The following is a 12,693-nucleotide window of genomic DNA, read 5'->3' as shown; positions in this document are numbered from 1 at the left end:
CTATGTTGCCTGGCGGACGGACATGTGACCAACATACCACTCTTGAACCCCGATACTGTGTGTCTGATCACATGCCCTTCCGCCAGGCAACGTAGTGCCGTACAACAGCAGAACAAACAAAACAAATCCTCTTACAATATCACAAAAATCATGGACAATCCTTAGAAAAGCCGCACCTGAGTAAAAGCCGCAGGGTTCAAAGCTTGTGCAAAAAGTAGCGGCGTATAGCCCGACAATTACGGTACATATAGGGAATGCCACCCTGCCTAGACCTTTTGCCCTTCCTTTGCCCCCCCATGTAACGTTCAAAAGGTTATATACAGGTTATATTTCTGTATAAAAGAAAGGTCTTGACACACCAAAGTCACTTTGGAGATGCAAGATGAGCGGTCACAACCTGGTAGCCATCTTTAGAGCCACCAGGCAACAAGATCCTAATATTATGGCCATGCCGCAGTCTCTAACTGCTGTTTTCCCTGGTGAGACTGTAGTATAGTCAAATAATAATTGTAGTAAAATTTATTATAGAGACAAATTTAATCTTTCCTCCGAGGTAAAGGTTGCACAAGTGTTACCCTGACCAGCGAGAAGCAGTTATGAGCTGCTTGCATATATTGTTCTTCATCAGCTGCACCGCTTGCAGTTTTATTAAAGATTTTGACTGTACAGTGTGAGGCTGGCGCAGCCAAAAACACGTCATTTCCAATTCTGTTTAACTGTCAGACTTTTCGGGACCGTTGAAGAGGCTCTTGTCAAGATTATTTCCAATCATGGCGAGGCATTTATTATCGGTGACCCCTTATCTGTCCCTCCCTGTCAGATAATGACAGTGCTAGAGAAAACAACGGGTTGACCTTCATCTAAACCCTCCACTGGGGAAAGTCTGACAGCCGTTATGTACGCATTTGCGGCTCTTTGCGGTTGTACCGCTTGTGATGGACGTTGGTTGTAATGCGAGGGAAATCACAGTGTTTAAAGCAAACGTGGTGTTTTCCTTTCGGCTTTGTTACCTTTCTTTTATTCCCCGTCTCTTGTCAGCACCTGTTTTTTTTTTTTTGGGGGGGGGGGTGTTTTTCTGGTGACAGTTCTCAGAGTCACGCTTTAGATTAACTGCATTTATTCATTAACAAACCCAATATTTTAAGCTGCCCGGATTCCCATTATTTTTCTCCAGGAGACTGAACTCTGTCATGCATTAATTTAATTCCCTCATGTATGAAATAATATCCTGCCTAAGTCAGCCAAGCCATTACGGCTAGTTTTGCTGCAGCCTGATAAGTGGATGTATGAGGAACAATGATTAAACGATCTCAGCAGCCTTCCTCCCACTCTCTCATTAGGGGCTTCCCCTCGTCCTTTCCAGCACAATCACACCAAGGACCTTTTTCACTACAGCCTTAGATTGGGATTTTCTATTGATTGTCTTGAAGAATGAAAGGACACAGCTTTCTAAGAGCAGCTCGTCATTTAAGAATCAGCAGTATTGACGGCTACAAGGTTCGTAAGAGTGTCCTGATATTTAAAACCCGCTTTTATTCCCAGGCTTCCCTTTCAAATGAAAAGCTGAGATTATATTTCTGCAACAAAACAAAATCAACAATGCTTTCAAATATTGACTATCACTGTGGCAGCCCCTTTTATTCATTCATACACACATATATAAATGAGAAATGTGACCTTCAGAGAGATAAATGAACACCTGCAGCTCTGATTCTTATTACAGACTGTGCAATGACTGAAAAAGTAGATAGAGCTGTTAATGCTAAGACTGCCAGTGTTTTGGAGTGTTGCTTTATACCTTTTGTGATCCTGGATAGACCACACATCTCGCAGAGTCCCCTGATGAAAGAGAATAAAGTGCTACAGAAGTTTCTGAGACACTGGGACTGCTTTCTGAATGACTAAATACTCTGTGTGCAGCTTTTAGTGACTGAAACTCCAGTTATTTGTTTAAAGCATAAACACTGTGTGTGCATTGCTCCATGACTAATACAATTACAGCCTCACTGCTGTTTTCCATTTCTATCTTTTCTTTGTATTTTGCAATGAATTGATAGTGAGGAGACATGAGGAGAGATGGGGAGTTGGGCTGATTAGAAGACGCACCAAAGATTTGAACCATGAACCTCTGCAGATATGTGCCTTGACTCCGATGCTACAAGGATGCTATGCATAGTATAGACAGTATACCTTTTTAAACTTTACAAAAAGGTATGTTTTATGGTTTTTTTTAGATGTTGCTCATGTGTCACCTTTACAAAAGATGTTTGTAGTGCCAAGTCAGAAAAACAAAACCAATGTGCCTTAAACCTGCATTCTATCCCACGGCCACCAGATGGCGATAGCTGTGGTTGCGAAAAGACTTCCTGTTCTATTGATGTCTATGAAGAAGCAGCTTTCTTGACTTTTGTAAACACTTTCCAGAAGAGTTCCTGGGCTCAGTCATTTCTTTCATGTTCTGTTTCATAAAAGATTAGATCAGTTTTTTTATCTTGTCATCTGGGATAGCATGTAACTGCAATCACATGCTATTAGCTAATATTGTTATTCTTTTATTTTCTTTTGCCAATGGTAATGGCAGCAGTGCTCATCACAAAGCTTCCAAAGGGACTTCAGAAATCAGCACGTGACATCTCAGTAGCTACATCCATCTTTTACACTATCTATGCTTTACTAAATGGGGAAAATTCGCATGTCAGGGCAATCCCCAATGACCAACTGATAGGTGTGGTTAGTTTTACGGGTGATTTACAAAAGTTGCCATGTTTTCTAAACACAGGTGCAGTCAGATGATTTCAATATCAAGCGAAAAACCTCAGCGTTGAATATCAGAGCAAATCAGTTTGTGCATTTGAGTTACTCATGACAAAAGAACTCCCAGAGATACATCTGAGAAAGAATCAGTTGTAAAAATCTCTGAATTCCCACCTTGTATGTGCAATCTTGTTACTGCGTTCGCTTTGAGAATACCAGCAGTACTTCTTTAAGGTTATCAATGGTGCTATCACTTTCATTTAGTTGTTCAGACTTGATTAGATATAGGCATTCAGAGCGTTGAGACAGGGTTAGGAAAATACTGGGTTTGGAGTTGGGAGTGTTCCACCTCACTGTTGCCTTTTGATTATATGATAGGTTGGGTTTTTGTTTGCTCATTTATGTATCTGCTCTGTTCTTCCAGAAGCAAGCAAACGAGTTTGATATCAGCATTTTAACTTCTTTCTTGATCTGTTTAAGCTCATTTAACCAATAAATGCTCAGTGAAAATTTGGTTTGTGTCTACATCATTTTCTAATCCTCTACACTTCAGTGGAACACAGAGATGGGCAGTAACGCGTTACTGTAATCCGATTACTTTTTTCAAGTAACGAGTAAAGTAAGGGATTACTATTGCAAAAACGGTAATTAGATTACCGTTACTTTCCCGTAGGAACGCCGCGTTACTGCGTTACTAAAACCGTGATTTTTTTGCGAGAATGTCTCATGACAGTGACGTAAGCAAGTGCGACGTTCGTGACAACAGCTGTGTGCAGATCAACAGTAGATAATATATCGAGTGCGGGAGAGAGTATGAGCGTGCAGCGTTTAAAGCGTGGAAGTACTGACCTTACTTTGAGTTTGATTCCATAAAAAGTGACAAAAACATTAGTGTCCGTTGTGTGTGGGAAGAAAACTTCTTTTTACAGCGAAAAAAAACCCTAAACTTCCAAGCAAGCACCGAGTGCGCTATGACGTAATGGGAAACTCACAGAGAAACTCGCGGATTCTTCCACTGACCGCTGTGGCACACCTGCACCAGGGTAAACCTCCGCCTACCCTACTCCTGCTTTACAGGTGAAAATAGAGCAAAAGGACCTCTGAGTCTTTGACTTTATTTATTTTCTGCTGTGTTTTACTTGCATCTATTTGAAAGAGTGAGTGTAAACACACACAAAAAATTATTTTCTGTGCTGGAATGTGCAGAAAATAGGTTTAAATATTAAACAAATTTCTTCCAGTCAGAGAATGTTGCATATAATTAAATTTTTGCTTGATGCATAAAGTTAAAAGATTAAAACTAATAAAACAAGTTTTAAAAAGAGACTTTTCCATTTGATTACATTTTGTATGATGGATTATGCAGAAAAAGTAGAATTGGGCTGAAAGATCTATTGCTTTATCACCTATTCAGGTTGTAAATTGTGTTTTTAAAAAGTAACTAAGTAACTAAGTAATTAATTACTTTTGAAAATAAGTAATCAGTAAAGTAACGGGATTACTTTTTGGGGGAAGTAATCAGTAATTAGTTACTGATTACTTTTTTCAAGTAACTTGACCAACACTGGTGGAACATGAGAAAAAGTGAAAATGTGAAGGTGAATTCATAAGGACTGAGGAAACGAGAGCTTCAGTGCTCAGAGACCCTGAGTGCACAGCCACTAGGCTGCTTAATAATGCCATTTTTCACCAATTCCCTTGAACATGTCTGTGTTGCAATGTCTTCTTACCCTCACTAAAAACATACCGGTCTCTCACTGATGGAATATGGTTTTCCAGAAAGCGCTACATGTCCTGAAGCCCCTCTGCCTCCCTGCAGATCAGTTATTAACCTTTAGCACAATTAAAACGATCAATCTTAGACGACCAGAGGCAACGCAAACCCCAGGATGGGACCCGTTGCTCTCAGAGATGCTGATTCTCTCCAAACCATGTGAGCAGGCACTTTGGAAACCCCATTGATTCCCCCCCCCTTCTCTCTCTTGTTTTTTTAAGTGCCGTTTATTCCACCGACTCTGAGAATGATTTACATTATCTCCTCAATTAGCAAATGAGAATGAAATCTGCTGCATTTTCTTCCTCACCCATCTTGTCCCAGCCTTCCTCCCATGGGTTGTCGTCCCTGTAGGGCTAGGCCGGTGTTTGCCCCCCCCCTCCTCGCTTTGGGTTTTATTCATTTTGTTTTTAATTACTTTCGATTAGATTCTTGCCTATTATTGTTGTTTATATTCCGAGGATCAGCACCGTGGATTTTCCCTCGCTGAGATGCTCGTACATCACTGTCAAACCGGCAGCCATTTTATCTCTGGCTTCTGAGTGGAAAATAAATAATGAGTTGAGGCCTTTCCTGTCCGAGTGGGAGAAATTCACCCATCAATAACGCTTCTTCCATCGTCAGGTAATGAACTTCCTGTAGAGAGTAAATTTTTCACAGAATTTAAAACAAAAATAGCTGCAATCTTTTCAGATATCATGTTGAGCTTTAAAATACTTGTAAAAATGGCATTTATATAATTTTACAGGACTTTTTTGGGATTGTTGAGGTAAAATTCAACCTTTTAAATCTCTCGCAGCAATCGACAAACCTTCACCTCATCAGTTTTGTTTTCTTTCTCGTTCTCTTTCAGCAGAATACAAATACACAGACCCAGAGGTGTGAGAACCGAGGCTGGACCGACTCACAAACTGAGCTACTAATAATTACTCTGATGTGACATTTGCTATTTTAGCTTTAAGCTTGGCCCTCGACCTGCAAAAGTCATACCCTTGTCTCGGCTAATTTAGTCTGAGGGCAGGTACCTGGATGCAAGTCATTTACCTTTTTCTTTTTTTAGTGCTCATGTTACGATGGCCCTCTCATGCATGACTGCATATCGCCATCAAAGTGATTTGAGTGGACGGCTGAAAGAGTGTAAGAGGGAGAGAGAGCAGGTGCGAGGAAGCGGTGGGAGGACATGAGAGATATCAGCGTGAGGTTTGTGACAAAGAGCATTACCTCGACCGGCATCAATCTCTGAACATTTCTTTCTTGGAAAAAAATCAAACTGCATTTATTCATTAACAAACCCAAAAAAAAAGTTCAAGACCCTTTTTCTTAAAGATCAGGTCTGTCTTTAAAAGACAATCTTCTCAAAACGTGAACCAAATGGTAGAAAAATCCATTTATCTCTGCTTCCTCAGTCTGATACCATCATGTAAACCCAACAATATCAATACAACTTTCATACTTGTCATTGCTCATTCTGCTGTCGGTCTCTTATATGTTGTCAAATGATTGGCAAGTGGTTCACAAAGATCGTGACGACCAGAGATGGGCAGTAACGCGTTACTTGTAACGCGTTACTGTAATCTGATTACTTTTTTCAAGTAACGAGTAAAGTAAGGGATTACTATTGCAAAAACGGTAATTAGATTACCGTTACTTTCCCGTAGGAACGCTGCGTTACTGCGTTACTAAAACCGTGATTTTTTTGCGAGAATGTCTCATGACAGTGACGTAAGCGAGTGCGACGTTCGTGACAACAGCTGTGTGCAGATTAACAATGGATCATATATCGAGTGCGGGAGAGAGTATGAGCGTGCAGCGTTTAAAGCGTGGAAGTACTGACCTTATTTTGAGTTTGATTCCATAAAAAGTGACAAAAACATTAGTGTCCGTTGTGCGTGGGAAGAAAACTTCTTTTTACAGCAAAAAAACCCCCCTAAACAAGCACCGAGTGCGCTACCATGTAATGGGAAATTCACAGAGAAGCTGCCGTATCCTTCCACTGACCGCTGCGGCACACCTGCACCAGAGCACACCTCCGCCTACCCTACTCCTGCTTTACAGGTGAAAATAGAGCAAAAGGACCTCTGAGTCTTTGATTTTATTTATTTTCTGCTGTGTTTTACTTGCATCTATTTGAAAGTCTGAGTGTAAACACAAAAAAAAAAATTTTATTTTATGTGCTGGAATGTGCAGAAAATAGGTTTAAATGTTAAACTAATTTCTTCAAGTCAGAGAATGGTGCATATAATTAAATTTTTGCTTGATGCATAAAGTTAAAAGATTAAAACTGATAAAACAAGTTTAAAAAAAAGAGACTTTTCCATTTGATTACATTTTGTATGATGGATTATGCAGAAAAAGTAGAATTGGGCTGAAAGATCTATTGCTTTATCACCTATTCAGGTTGTAAATCGTGTTTTTAAAAGTAACTAAGTAACTAAGTAATTAATTACTTTTGAAAATAAGTAATCAGTAAAGTAACGGGATTACTTTTTGGGGGAAGTAATCAGTAATTAGTTACTGATTACTTTTTTCAAGTAACTTGACCAACACTGGTGACGACCTCCTTTAGGAACACTGAACTAATTGTATGTCTTCATCAGACTCTCGCATTGTTATGGAGGAATTTTTGCCCGCTCTTCTATGAGCCCCATTGAGGTTTGTGGCCATTTTTTATGCACAGCTCTCTACCTGCAACACCTTTTGCTTGGGAGGATTGTCTTGTTGCATGACCCAGTTTCAGCCTAGCTTTAGCTGTCAGACAGAAGGCCTCACTTCCAGTGTTGGGTAAGTTACTTTAAACTATTAACTTAGTTACATTACTAGTTACTTCTATCAAAAGTAACTCAGTTACTTCAAGTTACTCGTTACTTTCAAAGTAACTAGTTACTAGGGAAAGTAACTTTGGTTTTACTCAGAATTCTCTTGTTAATGTGTTGCTTCCATAACTTTGCCAGTCTTCTAGCTTGCTTACTTGCCACAAGTGCACTGTGCCACCTACCAATAGAAAGAAAAAGATAATGTGCATATTTCCACGAGAGAAATCCCACGCCTGGACCGTCATTGACCATGATTCTAGCCTACGTCACAGCATCATGTGCGCCTTTTACATCCAACACAAAAACTGCAGTCATGGTGCTTTCGATTGTACTCAGAACTCAGAAATTCTGCCTTCTGAATAGGAAGATGTAGGTAACACCAGACTGCAGATGAGCTGCATACAGAGCTGGACTGGGACAAAAAAATCGTCCCGGGCATTTTGACTAGAGACCGGCCCATCATTATAGGAAAAATCATAAAGCCTTTGAATGAAAACAAACGCTGTTGTGACAGTGATGTACACAGTTTTTATGGTATATATGTATCAATCTATCCATCGTTTGTTGTAAGACTCAGATAATTATTTTTTAAAAGCGAGACACTTTAAATGAGAATAAGAAAGAAAAGTATTTCCTTGTGCCCACCTCTCCCTGTTCATGCCCTACCTGGCCCCCTGGCAAAACTTTGCTAGGTCCGCACCTGCACAGTTACCAGCTGTCAGCTACCTAAAAAAGAATCCTGGTGTTATTTGTCTCTCAGAAACAGTTCATAACTTCCCTTCAACTCATTCATGTCACCTAAAAGGTAAATCTGTTTCTCCATCACCTGTTCAGCTCTGATGATTCAGTAAGGACATCTCCTGGTTTCATCTTCATGTTTCCCTCTCACCAGATAACCAAACCGACATCATGACCAGCAACTTTTTTGCAGCTGTGGCTCCAGCAAACATCAGCTGATAGTAGAAATTAATATTAAATAAATTCAAGCTTAAACATGCTGCTGTTGTTTAGCGCGACATCGGCTGGTTTCCTCTTTCTGGTGCAAAGTGGGCGATAAACAAACAAGAGAGCCAATCAGCTGATCATTGATCAGTTTCATGATTGAAGTGGAAACAGGAGAGGGAGGGGGGAGAATGAAAGAAGAAGAGGCAGCTGTGCAGCAAAGACACAGAATAACTCCAGCTTTGTGTCTTTTTCATTGTAGCTGAATTACGTGACAAACTGTTCCTTTTCACCTCAATACGAAACGCGTAATATTTTCTCTGAATACCAGACGGGACGGTTGGCAACTCTAATAACTTGTGAACAAAATAAAGTTCAACATCATTAACTTCATAGCACCCACCCAGCTGTATAGAAACTCCGTCATGCTAGCTAGTACACAGTACGGAAAAAGTCAGAATAACGAAAATAAACTCCACCTAAACTTGGTTTATATCTGACCCAGATAGACTGCAGGTCATAACTTCTTACCTGAAGTTCAGTTCACACTTGGACCGGCGGCCGCCTCGGGTCTCTTTTCCTTCTGCGTCCCCTTTCCCTCCTCCACCTGCTGGCCTCCACCACTTGCTAATGTTACTGAATCTGTGGAAGCTCCGCGATAGCCACCACACGAAGTAACGAGTAACGACCCTATCTAAATCCCAGTAACGACTAACGTGTTCCTGATTTTGGCATAATAACTAGTTACCGTGCTCGTTACCACAATAATAACGTCGTTACTGTAACGCGTTACTTAATAACGCGTTAGTCCCAACACTGCTCACTTCTGACTCTTGAATACTTTGATATACAGAGGAGTTCATGGTCAAGCAATGACTGCAAGGTGTCCATGGCCTGTGGCTGCAAAACAGTCATCACCCATCTACCACTGTGCTTCACAGCTGATCTGATGTGTTTGTGCTGATGTGCTGTTTGTATTCCTTCAAAAGCAGCGCTGCACATGACAATCAAACATCCCCACTTTGGTCTCATCTGTCCAAATGACATGAGCAACATCTCAGACTCTAAACCTCAGTGTGTTAAAAGTTACAGAACAATTATAAACAGACTGAAGTGTATGAGCATGGCATCGTTTTGAAAACTTGCATCTTTACAAACCAGAAGACTAATGGAAAAATAAGTTTTACTTGAGCGTTGCCTTCAACTTCAGGTGAAGTTGCTAGAAGATCCACTCCTGGGTAGATCATACCATTGTGTTAACAGACACCTGAATGTTCCAGATCAGCAAAGTGACAAAACTTCTGCTTTTATAGAGGTGCTCACACTTGTTAACGATCAGTTATTCAAGTGCATTTGATTAGCAGCACCTGGCTGCTACTTACCTTTGTAAGTCCAATGGAAGCAGTAAGAGTCCTGTGAAAAACACTTATTTTCAGATGACTGTACATACACGTAAATCCACATTGTTGTTATCAAGATTATTTCCCTCGATGTATCATTATCAATTTATGACTCAAATACCAACTGCATGCTCAAATGCAACTAACCTGTGAACTTTTACCCTTGAATAATTCAACAGTTACAGGCATGTCTTTGTCAAATGTGACTCCCATGGCTCTCCGCTTGGCCTGATTGGTTGAGGAATGTCAGGAATAATGCATCTATGGTGAGGTTAGACATTTCCGAGTTGTCAGAAAGGATAACTGGACCTGCTCACTAATGAGCTGCTGGGCCCAGCCAGCAATATCTTTCCCCCCCGCTGGCTGATTGGATGTCTTCACTCGTCTGCAGCCTGGGCTCTTATTATGTTCAGGTATTTATAATAATAGCCCGGCAACCACAAAGAGATGTCAAGCTTGGGCCCTAGAGAACATTGGATAGCTTATTAGCGCTATGAGCATCAGCCAGGCAGAATTCAACAAGAAATCGAAGGCGGCAACGTCGGATGAGAATTACAAAGCACGTGACTGTCCGTCAACCACGTCTTCTCTTTGCATGATCCGAGTTCGGCTTCATCGCTTGTTGTTAGATCTGCCAGCCAAGAATTGACTTTTAAGCATTCGTGCAGATGAGTATTGGCTTTTGTGTTTAGGTTTGAAAGAGGGTCAGAACTGATTATGCTAATTTTATATTCCATTGCAGATCTGTATTGTGACTGTCTTTCCCTTTGAAATAACCTGCAAGAGCTCAGTGTGTTGGAAACAACACTATTGATCTGCCGGTTATATTTTCATTTGCTTTGAGAAGCATTTGTTGTGTTGTATGATTTCAGTTTCCAGCGCTTATTCAGAGTGAAAAACACAAGGACTGAAGCAATCATGGCATAAAATTACAAGGAAATGGCAGCATGGCTCTGGAGTTGGAAACACCACTTTCTTGATTGATTTGCCATATTGGTTCAGATGGAGGTATCTATGGGTTGATTGCTTTTAAATATTGTGCAGACATTTTTGGTTCCCAGAGGATGAATCCTAGTGAATTTGTAATAGACAAAGGTTGATCTGTGGCTGAACAAGTCACTAGAAAGGAGAAATGGACTTCTATGGGTTTTTTTTACTTGTTTATTCAAATAATACAAATATGCAAAAATGAATGTGCACTAATGTGATTCTGATAAAGGCAAAATAACCTTGTATACATCATCTGGTCTCTCTTTTGTCTTCTCTTTCCCATCACCAGAGGTTTCTTCCTTTCTTTCTGCTTGCTCATAAGAGGCCATCAGATTGTTAGGTTTACTCTGTGTTATTGCAGGGTCTATACCTTATAATAAAAAGAGCCTTGAGACTGTTGTTATGGTTTGGTACCATAATGGTCTCTAAATTTATGGCTCAGAGAAATCCAGCATGCTACAATGCTGCTGCTGTTCAAAAAGCTTTTAATAATGGAAATACAGATACTCCTAAAGGACAAACAGAACCAAAAAGAGATGGGAGCCTTGGCTAAAGCAAACAAAAGAGGAAGAAGACCAACCACACAATGGGCTGGATTCAAGCTCCTCCACTATTCTCTTTCTTCTCCTAGTCCTGGAAAATCAGACCAATAGAAAGTAAAATCAAAAACAGCAGTGCTATGAAAACAACACTGATAAAAACATTAAAGCAATATGAGTTTAATTTGTATCATATTTTCCAGATGTGGCATTGTTTTGCAATTTATTGCTTTAAATTTATCGTGCAATTTAAAAACTGCAGATTTCCAGGGGGTGGGAAATGACACTGATGATGTTGAGGTCGCAAAACACTCACAAAAACTCATGTATCAAATATGATAGGGTTACAGGTACCTTGTGTGCTGAAATGTAACATTAAGCAGGGTTAAAGCAAGCCTCAAAATGTGACGAAGTGAGACCTTGAATGTACCGTGGAATACTAGAAGTAAAAAGACAGCTTCATTAATAAAATATGTGTACTTTAATGTCTGTTGAAAACAACAGCACCAGAGATGGATCACTTCAGAATTAGTATAGTGAAGCACTCCAGCCAATCTCAATGACCAAGACCTGCACGGACAGAGATTGACAATCTTATAATTTTCTCAAGGTACAGTGACTACGTTTTAAAGATTATTTAATAGAAAAAAGGAATGTTGTACTTAAAAAGATCCACTGATGGTGTGTAATTATATCTTCCAACAAACTGATGTGTTCTCATAAATTTAGAATTAATCCATTAAAATACATAGGAGTGGGCACAGTTTGTGCAAGTCCCACCATTTCAATACAGTGGCTAAAATGGACATTGGCATTCTTCGATGGGGTTTTATAGATGTGGCTACAGACCCACCACATACATATAAAATCTTTACTTTTAATTTAAAAATCACAAATAACTCTTTAAAACGATTTATGGCTATTTTCATCATCTTTTTCTCATTATGTCTTTCCTCCTCTGCACCAGTGCTATACAAAAACATGCATAAACATGTCTATTATTCCTGATATGGTTGTAACTACTTATTGTCAGCAGATTAGACATGCGACCCTCCTGTCTCTGGACAACGATCTGGCTAAACAACATCAATAGCTGTTTATCAGTCAACATCATACCAGCTAATGTCAGGCTGAAGTATCCTAAAAATCTCACTTTACCTCTGACAAATAGTTTGAATGTATCCTCATATCATACAAGAGCTTATTCACTAAGTGTCCAACATTGTTAGACTCAGACTTTCCTTTCAGATAAACCGTCACTAATGCTGGCTAACAGCAGCTAACCGCGGCTAACGGCTGCTAACAGCGGCTAACAGCGGCTAACAGCAACAAAAACAGAGCGCTTACCAACAGGAACGTTCAGGATATCCTCAAGAACTCACCTCAGTATCACTGATAATGAACAGAAGTGAGCTCCACTGACTCATCGACTCATCACAAAGTTTTACAGCCTCCTCCAAAGCAAATACATGGGGGGCACA

General features: G+C 40.0%; 1 pseudogene; it reads left to right on the top strand.

Moving 5' to 3' along the window:
* Positions 1-382: 382 nt before the first annotated feature.
* Positions 383-12,693, top strand: part of LOC146391243 (E3 SUMO-protein ligase KIAA1586-like) — a 30,561-nt pseudogene continuing 18,250 nt past the window's right edge.

Source organism: Perissodus microlepis, chromosome 3 (genome assembly GCF_051167445.1).
Source record: "Perissodus microlepis isolate ML-2025 ecotype Zambia chromosome 3, ASM5116744v1, whole genome shotgun sequence".
Lineage (NCBI taxonomy): Eukaryota > Metazoa > Chordata > Actinopteri > Cichliformes > Cichlidae > Perissodus > Perissodus microlepis.
Note: the sequence above shows the minus strand (reverse complement) of the source record. Positions and strands in the feature narration are given on the sequence as shown.